General features: G+C 39.6%; 1 pseudogene; it reads right to left on the reverse strand.

Moving 5' to 3' along the window:
* Window positions 1-5275: 5275 nt before the first annotated feature.
* LOC133931122 (cytochrome P450 93A3-like) lies at window positions 5276-9789 on the reverse strand (annotated as a pseudogene).
* Window positions 9790-12164: the final 2375 nt, after the last annotated feature.

Genomic DNA, 12164 nt, shown 5'->3' on the forward strand with positions numbered 1-12164 from the left:
GGTTCCCTTCTCCTTTCACCTCCCTTGTGGGGCTTCTTTTATATGGAGAAGGAGTAGGGGATATTACCACCCTGCCCCTAGAATATTATCCTACAACCACATGGACAGGGGTTCTGGATCCTTCATCCCTGTACACACCTCGTGGTAGCGGGGATATTATGCTTCCTACAGTAATGCTACATTGCACCGTATAAATATCTTAGGCTAGGACGTTTTCCCCCAACACACATCTAACTCTCAACTCCTCATCGTCATGAAGGCATCTCCCCCAAAATTCCGAAGAAAAAAAACCCTTACACAATGCCGGTAGTATAAGGATCAATCCAAACATCCAACAAATCCTCGCATGTCAGCCCGATATGAATTTTATTTTGGGAGGTGGCCATGACACAGACAAACCCGCTACTGATCCAATTTCCAAAGCTCCAACATCTTCAGATCAATGGGTGACATAATCTTGAGATGAGCACGTGGGAGGGCGACGCCATGTAAAGCCTAGGACCCCGTTCCTTTCCTTTTCTTTTTCGGCCAGCCACGAGGTGGCGCTATGCCCGGTTTGCTTGTCGGGGTGCGCGCGTGTGGCCGCGGTAGAGGGGGAGGGGAGGGGGAGCTGGCCATGGGCCACGGCTCATGGCGCAGCCGCTTCAGCTTTCTTCATTGCTGGAAACATGTGTGGTCGTTGTGGGATGATAGAAGCACTAGACGCCGCAAGGTGATCATGGAGTCGGACAACCTCACCCTTGTCAACATGCTGAAACCAAGGGATGGAGAGCGTTCGGCAATTGCGGGACTTTGTAATGAGATCCAGGAGCTACGCAGGAGATGTTTGCCAATTTTGGCTGCAGCACCAGTGATCAGGGCAGGAACCCAACATGTGTGGGTTCTCCTATGGGCCGAAGCAGCATCATACTCTCATGGGGTACGAGTTTCGGTCCGAGCCTGAAGGCTCCCTAGGTTACTGGGCCTTGAGTCATATGTTGGTGTTGAGAAACCGTCTTTACTGGATGTAGTTCAACAATTTCTAGAGAATAATTGTAAAAGGATATATAAGAGTATGAGAAAGGTTGTTTATTCTTTATCCATATGTGTGTTACAATGAGGGATTCTATCTCGTATATATAGTACTAAAAACTTCAAACAGATATAATTGAATCTTCCAAGAGATCGAAACACGTCCACATTCGATTGTAAAACTCCAAGTTTTCTAACACTTTCCTTTGAGCACTTCTTGTAAAATACATGTCTCATCAAAACTCTCCAAAAATCCAGTGGGAAAATTAGGAGAAAGAATACATAGCTTGTGACATGGTCATATGAATTGTCTCAATAAAAATCTTAATATGAGAAACTTCAAAAAACTCATCTAAGGGAAAAAGAGTACAATCCACCTAAAATACTTCATATATTTTTCATGATTAACTTTGGACATTTAATATTCTTGACTAAGATTTAATTCTTCATATCGGTATTATATGAAAATTCTGGCCCTAAAATGTGTAACTCTCTAAGCCTCATCATTCTAATACCACGAACACATCTTTCAGAACTAAATGCAGGGAGAGACTTAGTGAATAAATCTACAAGATTTTCACATGTCTTGGTATACATTATCTTTATTTCATCCATTTTATGCAATTCATGAGCATAAAAGAACTTGAGGTTGATATGCTTTGTTGAGTTTCTTTTCATATATGTCAATTGCATTTGTGTAACACATGCAACATTATCTTCATAGATAATGGTAGGGGTGTTAGTATTGTTCAAATCACATGACTGTTAGATATGATTGATCACTCTTCTAAGTCATGCTCACTCCCGTGCGGCTTCATAAAAACTATTATTTTCGAGTGGTTCGTCGAAGTAGATTCAAGACTTTTCTTTGATGATTTCCAGAAAATTATAGTTCTACCACATAGAAAAATATAGTCAGTCTGTGATTTTGTTATATACAGGTCTGACAGATACCCAGCATCCGCGTATCCAACCCGACCTATGCCCTAATTATTTTTGTAGAATAGACTCAGATCTTTGCTATCTTGTAGGTAGCGCAGAACATCCTTTAAGTGCTTCTAATACCTTTTAGTAGGCTCTGCATTGTATCGTGTAAGTAGGTTTACTGCAAACGTTATACCTGATCTAGTGCAATTAGCCAGATACATCAACACATCTATTGCACTTAAGTATGGAAATTTCGGTCCCAATACTTCCTCCCCCTCTTCTTTAGGTCTATAGAGATCTTGATCTACTTGCAAAGATCTTCCGACCATAGGGGTTTTAGCGGGAAATAATTTTTCAAAACCAAACCACTATAACACCTTCTGAGTGTAGTTTGATTGATGTAGAAAGATTTTATCTACCACATGCTCTAGCTTCAGGCCAAGCAAAACTTGGTTTTACACAAATCTTTTATTTCAAATTAAAACTTCAAGTATGAACTTACTTCCTCTATTTCTTCTTCTGTACTAATGATATTCAGATTATCTACATATATGGATATTATGCAAAATCCATTATGAGACCTTATTTGAATACACAGGAACAGTCCGTGCAATTCATGTAGCCTCATTTTCTGAAAAAATCACTCAAACGATTATACCATATTCTACCTAACTATTTCAACCCATATAGCGATTTCTTCAATTGTACGTTATAAAGGTGTCTATTTTCTCTATCCTGATTCAGCAATAGTATTCCTTCAGGTACCTTCATGTAAATGTCTGAATCTAGGCTCCCATACGGATATGCAGTCAAAACATCCATCAATTTCATTTTTAACTTCAGGTTGACTGTCATTGAGATTAAATATCTAAAGGTAATGTCACCCATCACCGAGGAATAGGTTTCTTCACAATTAACGTCTGGTCATTGAATGCAATATTGTGCAATTAGTCGTGCTTTGTACCACACAATTTTATTTCTTTCATTCCTCTTAGAAACAAAAACTCACTTGTATTCTATTGGTTTGATGTGGGGAGGTATGCAACATACTAACCCAAAAGCCTCTCTTTTGTTCATGGATAACATTTTAGCTATTATTACCTTATGTCAGTCTTCCCAATTTAACTTCATTCTACATTCAGTGAATGATGCAAGCTCGGGGTTATGATCTATAATTGTACCAATTTTATTTGCAAAGTATGTGTCAACTATTATGGTTGTTTTATTTCAGAATTCCTTGAATTCACATAGTTTATTGCTATTTCATCATGGACTGCACTTTTAGGTGTTTCTATATTTTGCTCTTCATAAGTTCTTACTGTTGGAGCAAGGTCCTTTAGTTTATCATTGTCGATTTCGGCACGCGCTTTTTTGCTAGTTTCTTCCTACGTGGGAAGATTCAAATTCGGTATGCTTACTTCTTGAGGTTTATACCATCGTCAGGTCTCAACTAGCTCCCTTCTTTTTCTTTTGGGGCATTTTTGTGATCACCTATGGTAAACTCTTATTTTCCACTTTCGTCAAACGTCTCTAACTATTTGAGACTTGAGGAACCGAATTTTTTATTTTATTTTTTAAGCTCCTAGGATAAGATGAGGGATACTTCTTTTGATACTTCCACCCTCTCTGGTGCATTGTGTGAAGGCACATGCGACTTAGTCACACTCTTCAAATCACAAAAATGATCATGCAGACCATTTGCTAATTTTTGCAAATTGATAATTTTCTGTACTTCATCATTTGCTTCACTAATACGAGGATCATATGACACAATTCCTTCAGCCTACTATATAATTTTCCAACATTATTCATCCAAGGGTATATTTCCTCCTCTAATAACGAAAAATTATTTTCATAAAAAATGCAGTCAGCGAAGCGGGCCGTATGTAGATTTTCAGTTGTTGGTTCTAAGTATCAGATTATGGATGCAGTCTCGTAACCGACATATATTCCAACTTTTCGCAAAGGTCACACGGTGGTTCACTGTGGTAGCGGTATTGTCACATAAACCATACATTCAAATTTGCGTAAATGTGAAATCTTTGAAATTACCCCTTGCACTAGTTGCATAGGTGAATGGATGTTATAGGAGGATAATCTATAATTAATAAGAGCTACCGCGTGTAAGAATGTATATCCTTAACATATAGCAAGTAAATAATAGTGCTGCAACAAAGGCCTAGTAATAAACTTCATTCTTTTTATCAATGCTTCGACTAGTTCATTCTGAATATGGACGTACGGTACAGAATGTTCAACTTTAATTCCCATATCAGTGCAATAATCATCGAACGCTTTAGAAGTAAATTCTCTAGCGTTGCCCATTCTAATAGATTTCACACGATGATCTAAAAAAAAATTCCTGATTTGTATGATCTGCGGATCAACTTTGCAAATGCATGATTGTGGATAGATAATAGATATACATAGAACCACTTCGAGGACGTGTTTATTAATATCATAAAGTATCGAAATGAGCTAGATAGAGGCTAAAATGGACCACAAATACCCATCGGAATTCGGTCTAAGAATGTAGGGATTTCATCTTGTACCTTCAAGGTAGACAATCTTATTATTAATTTCTCGGTAGCACATACAGGATATATAAAATCTTCATGATTCGAAAAATTCTTCACATTTATTTCATGATCTTATGAGTTAGTAATTATGTTCCTCATCATTTTAAGACCAGTGTGACATAATCTATCATGCCACAGGGAGAATAATTCTGCACTAAGAAACATAGTCTTTAAGGTAGTGAACACTTCAGATGCTTTAATACGAGTGTAGTACAAGCCACTGCTTATGGAGGAAGGTTTTCTAGTATTCTTACTTCACTATCACGCTTAGTGATGTGTAGGTATTTTCTACCATCTTTTTCACCTGTTTCTATATGGAAACCATTGGCGTGAACATTTTTAAAACTTAAGAGATTTCTTGTAGATTCAGGGTACAATGATGCTTCTTCAATGTGCAATGTAGTTCCTATAGGTAGTATGGTTATGGTTCTTTCAGAATATACTATATATTTATCACTACTAGTGATAATCATTACATTTACAGAGCTATTTCTAATAAACTAAAAATATAACTTTTCTCTTAAGATGATATTTGTGATTCCACTATCCACAATACACACTTCTCTATATGAGCGCCACACATATTCTACTAATAAAGCATTCAATCATTCATATGCGCGAAAGTAGCAATAACACTAAATATTTTATTAACTTTTGAAAAATATTATTTACGGCTAAGATTACACTTCTAGAGCTTACATTTATTCATTTAATCTTTCTAGATTCAGCAACTAAGTAAATAGCTAATTACTCTAATTCTAAATAGAGTTAGCAAAATATCCAACCACTTCATCTTTAATGATGTTATTTTCCGTTTCACCCCTCGTAGCATCTTCTATGTCAGTGAAAGAGGATAATGCAGAAGCCTCCGTATTCTTGCTTGGGAGGGCTTTTACTGTCACCGTAAAAACGTCATCAGCTTTCATATGCGATACATTCCTTTCAACTGAGTGGCTTGTTTCCGTGTATGAAAAATACTGACCAGATCCGGCAACTACGCAAAGTCCTTCGCTCATGAGCCTGCCGAGTCGTGCAAGAGGTGCATGCGAGCCGTCCCGAGTAGGAATCTGAACACATGTATTCTGATTCCTGAACGAGATTGACTTGGAATCTAGAACTTGGAAAGCAACGAGTAGTAGTGCTGTCACTTGTATGGAAGAGCAGAGCACAGACGCAGGCATAAAATCGAGGGAGGCATACGCACAGTAGTAGTAATTCAGGATCCGAATGCAGTCCCAGCCGTTCATCCAAATCAGAATGCGGTTACGCCTCGGGATCCAAATAAGGTTGTTACTGTTACGCCTCAGCGGTTGCCGCCACGCCAGCGGGTCGAGCCTTGGCGCGACGGTGCAGATGAGCGAGTGCTTCCACGGCAGCGTGAGCCCGGGCCCCTCTTCCATGTCCACGGGCCACCACTTGGATCACTGCACCATGGCGGCCAGCGCCGCCTGCACCACCAGCGACGCGCCGGGGCAGATCCGCCGTCCGGACCCGAACTGCAGCAGCTGGAAGTGCTGCCCGGGCACGTCCATCCCCGCGTTCTCCCCCTCCAGGAACCGCTCTGGCCGGAACGCCGGCGTGTCGGGGTCGGGGCCCAGCACGACGGGTCGCGCCCGATCGCCCACACGTTACGAACACCGTCGCGCCGGCCGGCGTGCCGTACCCGCCCACCGCGCACGGCTCCATCGACCGCCGCACCACCAGTGGTCCCGTCAGGTGGAGGCGGAGTGTCTCCTTGGTGATGGCCTGCAGGTAGGGGAGCCGCGTGACGTCCAACTCGTCGGCCAGGCGGTCCATGCCGACGACGGCGTCCAGCTCCGCATGCGCCTTGCGGAGGACGGCCGGGTGGTCTCGACAGCACCCACTCCGTTCTGATCAAATTTTTAAAACTTTAACTATAAATTATTTTTAAAATATTTAGTTTTAAAATATAAAATTATAAGTATGTATTTATCTTAAAAAATACTTTCATAATCACATAAACATATCAAACTTTATAAATATATTTTAGTCAAAAATAGCGATCTAATATACGTATTAAAATTTATATCATATCTAAAACATAAGTATTTTTGACCGGATTGAGTATTAGCGTTAAGAAACGAGAGACAATTTGGTACGCTCCATTAACACATGAAAACCAAGCCAAAAATAAAATAAAAAGCTGTTTTTTGTGTGTGTGTTAGGGGTGACCAAATTGACTGCTCAAGTTTTGCAAACATTGACTCAAAAATAAACTAGAGAGCCAAATAAAATGGTGCCTTAAAAAAGTTTCGACACCAAGTCAAAGGATGGTTAGATTTAACCAAAATTGACTTTTTTTTTGCCAAAGTCTTGTAGAATCGAGATAGGTAACTAGAAGGGGATGAATAGACGCCTTATAAATTTCTTACAAACTATATGGTATACTCCTTATTCACATAACGCTCCTCAGAAACGTATAAATGAAAACATAAATTTTAGAGAGGCAAAACGAAAAAGGTTCTAAGGCATCATGACTCCAGAGATAGAATATAAACTATATACTCTATTTAAAACCATTTCATATATCTTTATGTACAAAAACTTGAAACTTGAATGTGTAACAAAGAAAAAAAAAGATAGTTATCGAAAGAAGCAAATCTCTAAGTTGATAATCTAGAGGAAAGTGGATTCAAACCCCTCTTAAATACATGAGTATATAAACATTTATGCCTCTAGCAATAAGAAAAATTATTTCACAAAGGTGAAAAAAATTACAGCTCAAAAAGAAGAAAAAATCAAAAAAAAAAAACTAGCAAACTTGCAAGAAACCAATAGAGATAAATTAGAAGAAGAAAAATCCAAACAGATGTAAAAGCATAAACTTCGTTACTCAGAAAGATGAGCCATATTTTATGTTATTACCAGACTTTTTTTTAAAAAACTCTCAGCTATTACATAGGTCAAGCACTCATCTTACTCCCTCTAAAACCCTAGCATTAGACTCTCAAATATGTAGCATGCAACTAGTTTAAACTCTCTCATAACCATACCCCTCTATTTATAAATTTAGAAAAGTTGACCCTAAGTTAGCTTATTACCAAAATACACCTCTCTTGTAGTACATTCATACCTATCATTGAGTGCATTTTGATCTATTTCTTACTCCGTCTATCGAACGGCCACGGTGACTTTACGACTTAGCTTCGCCTCGACACAAGCTTCGTGATGGTATCACATACTCCTCTAATCTTCCTACGGTTTTGAGACCTAATCGTGAAACCATCTGCACATTTTCAAAGCGTGACTCGTCACTTACTTACACCTTAAGTAATCGTTCTGATGTTGACACGTGTACTCCGTCTTGCAATCCTAACCGCGGCAAGTCTCTCTCGTTCCTGATCTCTCGCACCGACTTGTCACTTGCACCGACGTCTCTTTCATTTGAATTTGTCAATACACCGTCTTCATCCTTCTCTATCCATACTTTGCTTGACCTCTACGTGTATCGTTAGAATCATCCTTGACTCTGTTCAGCCTCCTTAATCATCTGGCACCAAACACCTATTTGGCCCCAATCATCCTTCTATCGATCGTCAAGTTGCATCCATTACCTGTATATCATGAAACAAACAAACATGTTTCTCCCACTCCAAAACCATATTCAGGTTAACTCAAAACAAAAATCCTGAAATGAAAGCACATCATGCAAAAATCGTGAATATTGGATGCTCCGGTGTATTTTGGAGTGAGTGTAGCTCTTTCTTTGCACTAAAAATTTGTTCGTTGCAAGAATTAGTTCAGTAATATACTCTGATGTGCACAATGTTCACCATTGGATAATATTGTACACAAAAGTCCTCATACATTGAAAAATTGCTCTATGTAAAAAAAATCCGGTGTACTCTCTTGTGTTCACAAAGCTCATCACCGGATTGTTCGGTGAGTATAACTCACCAGAACTCAGTTTGGATCCTTCTCTGCTAGAAATAATCCGGTGAACATAAGTAGCCAACATCAGACCATTCGATGCCTATTTCAAATTTTGCCGTTAAATTAAAAACCTTCGACGTCAACATCAGCACCACACCAAATCATCCAGTGAAGCCAATTTCTCAGACACCGAATAATCTAGTGAGAACAAATCACTTGAACTCAGATAAAATTATTCCAATTATATTCTCTTTCGACTCGAGTTAGTTATGAACCAGAACAAATATTAACAAACACGTACTAACTAAATTCAACTTAATTCAAACATTATTAATGACTTATCATACATATAAATCAAGTACTAATTCTCTTAGTTTCTCAAGTCTTCTGTGGATCAAACCAAGCTCTCAGCAGTTAGACCGGCTATGGGCGGGTTGGTTATATACTACGCCTTCCTTCTTCGAACCATTTGGTATGTATTGTGCTTAGATTTTTGTTCCTTCTTTCGTGTGCTTCTAAGAATAGCAGCTTCCTCGAGCCTAACGTAGCGTAAGAATACATTTTGAATACCAAGCACATGCAACAAAATATTTTCTTTCTTTTTTCGCCGGACCCGATGCTTGATTGGATCTACGCAATAGGCCAACAGCTATGAATTGTTGCACTTAATAATAATAATCCTACTTGCTTAAAACAGGTATGGTATGAACGTACCAGCATGAACGCCTTGATGTCGTCCCTGGTGAGACGCATCTCGGCGGCTTCGTCTTCGTGCATGTCGAAGAGCATGCACGTCCTTGGCCCCCTCGCCGCCGCCGTCCCCGGCCTCCCTCCGCCACCTCTCGGCGTCCCTCGCCGTCAGTATCCGCCCCATCATGGCGTCGAACTTGCGGTGCACCGCGTCGATGCGCTTGCCGAGCCCCTGCACGTCCCAGTGCTTGAACACGCCGATGTAGTCCTCCAGGTTGAACGTGCTGGTGAGCTCGGCGGTCTCGGCCACCACGCTCCTCATCTCCTCGGTGTCGTTGTCATCCCCCGTCCACCGCCGGCTCATCACCATGCGGGAGATGATGTCCCCCGTGAGGCCCACATCGACGGCCGCGCCCTCCGCGGCGCTCCGGCGAAGGGACCCCACGAGGCGTGCCACCTCGCGGCGGACGTGGGCGAGGGCGAGCCGGTCCAGGGTGCGGCCCACGAGGAGCTCGTGCACGCACGCGCGCTTCACGAAGCACCAGTAAGGACCATACGCCGAGAAGGAGAGGTCCTGCCCCCCGTACATGAGCCGGTGCACCGCCGCGGGCTTCGGTCCAGGAACGTGGCCTCGAGGCTTGAGAACCTCCCGTGCGGCGTCCGGGGAGCAGGCAGCGACGGCAGGCATGGAGGCTTTAGCCAAAATTCAAAATTTTGGCAGCACTTTTTTTTATTTTAAGGTTTAAGTATCAAATTAACATAGCCATGACAATATAACATCTAAATATAAAAAGAACAACAATAACTGAAACTTTTCACGATACCATAATTCTTTTTTTAAACAAGCTTATAACAAGTAAGAACATAACACTACCAAACTGAGTTTGTGTAACATAAACTGAATTATTATTAACATTGTAGTGTGCACAAGCTTCTAATCCAGCCCATTATACTAGTCAAAATGACCTAGGCATACATGTAAAAGAATCAACAAGGCGAAATAAACTTAGCAAGTAACGACTATAAATGTATGCATATATCACCTATAGTTTAAATAAAAACTAACTTTAAACAAAGACATGTGAAATTAAAAAGTACTCTTCCATATAGTACAATATTTGCTAATATTGTTTCCCATAATACCTTAAAACAAAGACAATTGGTAATTATATAAAGAAAATCAAACAAGGGTGTACAACCTCTCAACATGGTGATTGCCAAATGAACATCCACAATACTCATATATCATAGTATCAATTCTGCAAGGTTCATATTCTTTAGACAGTATGGGAATGTGTGAATACTATGATGCAACTCCATTTCAGAGTTTAATATTTGACGATGCCAACCTCTCAAGCAACTCCATATACCGGTACAAGTCACGGCACGATAGCGCTGATTGGCATTTATCTCCATATGATATGCATATGTATGTATATGGCAATGAAGTTTAAAATACATTCGCATAACGTCGTAATCATCACTGATTCCAGTTATGCAAAAGCATGAATAATGCTCATGAAATGGCATGATTGCAACATGATTTATATATATGCATACAACATCATGCATCAATAAGCAAGTGCACCAAGTATTATGGAATAAATCATAAATATAGCCGGTCGACATACTTCACCTCACGACAACAATCTCTGTATTAGAATCGATAAAGATTACCACAAGCATAAGCTCATCAACATGAGTATAATCATCGACCACCGAAAGTACCAAGTGTGAAACCAAAAGTAACGTTACTTGCCTTTTACCGAAGGCGGCGGAAGAACCTTGCTTAGGTATGCTCGGAAGTACTACCACCTGCACAAGTATAATTTTAGCACTAAAACACATCAATAACACATATAGCATAGAAGCACGCTTCTTACGTCTAAAAACGTCACATATATGGCACTACTTCAAAAGCATGTCAAACAGAAATACTCATACGGTAAGAATGGATGTGACATTTACACCTCATGGTCGAATTAGACTTAACGTACTAACTAGACCTTTCTCAATTTAAAAGAAAAGACATATTACTTCGGATGCCACATCTTCATCTCAAATGATGGCTATTGTAAGCAAATCGGATTACAAATCATATATCCGATAAGAATTAACTATCTCAACTCATCTACAAGCGTCTAAGGATTACTTAGGAATCACCTTTGAAGGATTGATGAGGAATTTGATGAAATTAGGATAATTTCAATTCTTCCTCTTTTCTCCCTTTCTCCTTCCTCCTCTTCCCTCTTCCTTCTTCCTTATTTCTCCTTTCTTTATTTCCTTCTTTTCTTTTCTCTCCTCTCTTCCTGGTTCTTGCCCTTTGGGCCTCTCTTTGTGGTTAGCACACACAGACACTACCCCAGAACGGGTATTTACATATGGATTTAAACGCTACCACAGACGGTTATATGTTTCATCCCTATAAAAGTATCTATGATATCGAGCTTGTTACATATATTTTTAGAACCGTCTTCAATACACTTACACACATATAGATTTTCCAAAAAATCGTCTATGTGTAGTAGGAGTCACAGACGATGTTTGTTTAAATCCGTTTATGATTACTAAGAGTCACAAACAGGTTTTATTTGAACATGTCTGTGTTTATTTGCACACACACACACACACACACACACACATATATATATATAGACACACACACACACACACAAACCGTTTGTGTCTCCCTTTCCCCCCTATAAGCAAATTTGCTTCTAGTTCAACCAGGAAGTAAAGATCACACAGATACACACTTTGCGATTCTCAAATTAAACAAATTGACATATTGTTCATAATATCGATCACACATTGTTCGTAACATAAAACGCAGACATTTACATATATATCATAAATGTTAAGAACATCACACATATGTAAATTATACATTGTTCAGAATATATAAACCTAGATAGTTATACATCATTATTGGTTGATCGATGCCTAATTCCAAAAGGATAAAATGATTGGTATCATAGTGACACCGTATTCCAAAAAGATAATATTTTTTTTGACAAATTCGGGTCGATCAATGTTGTCTTTCAAAAAACAAAAAGAGATGAT

Source organism: Phragmites australis, chromosome 10, assembly GCF_958298935.1.
Source record: "Phragmites australis chromosome 10, lpPhrAust1.1, whole genome shotgun sequence".
NCBI lineage: Eukaryota > Viridiplantae > Streptophyta > Magnoliopsida > Poales > Poaceae > Phragmites > Phragmites australis.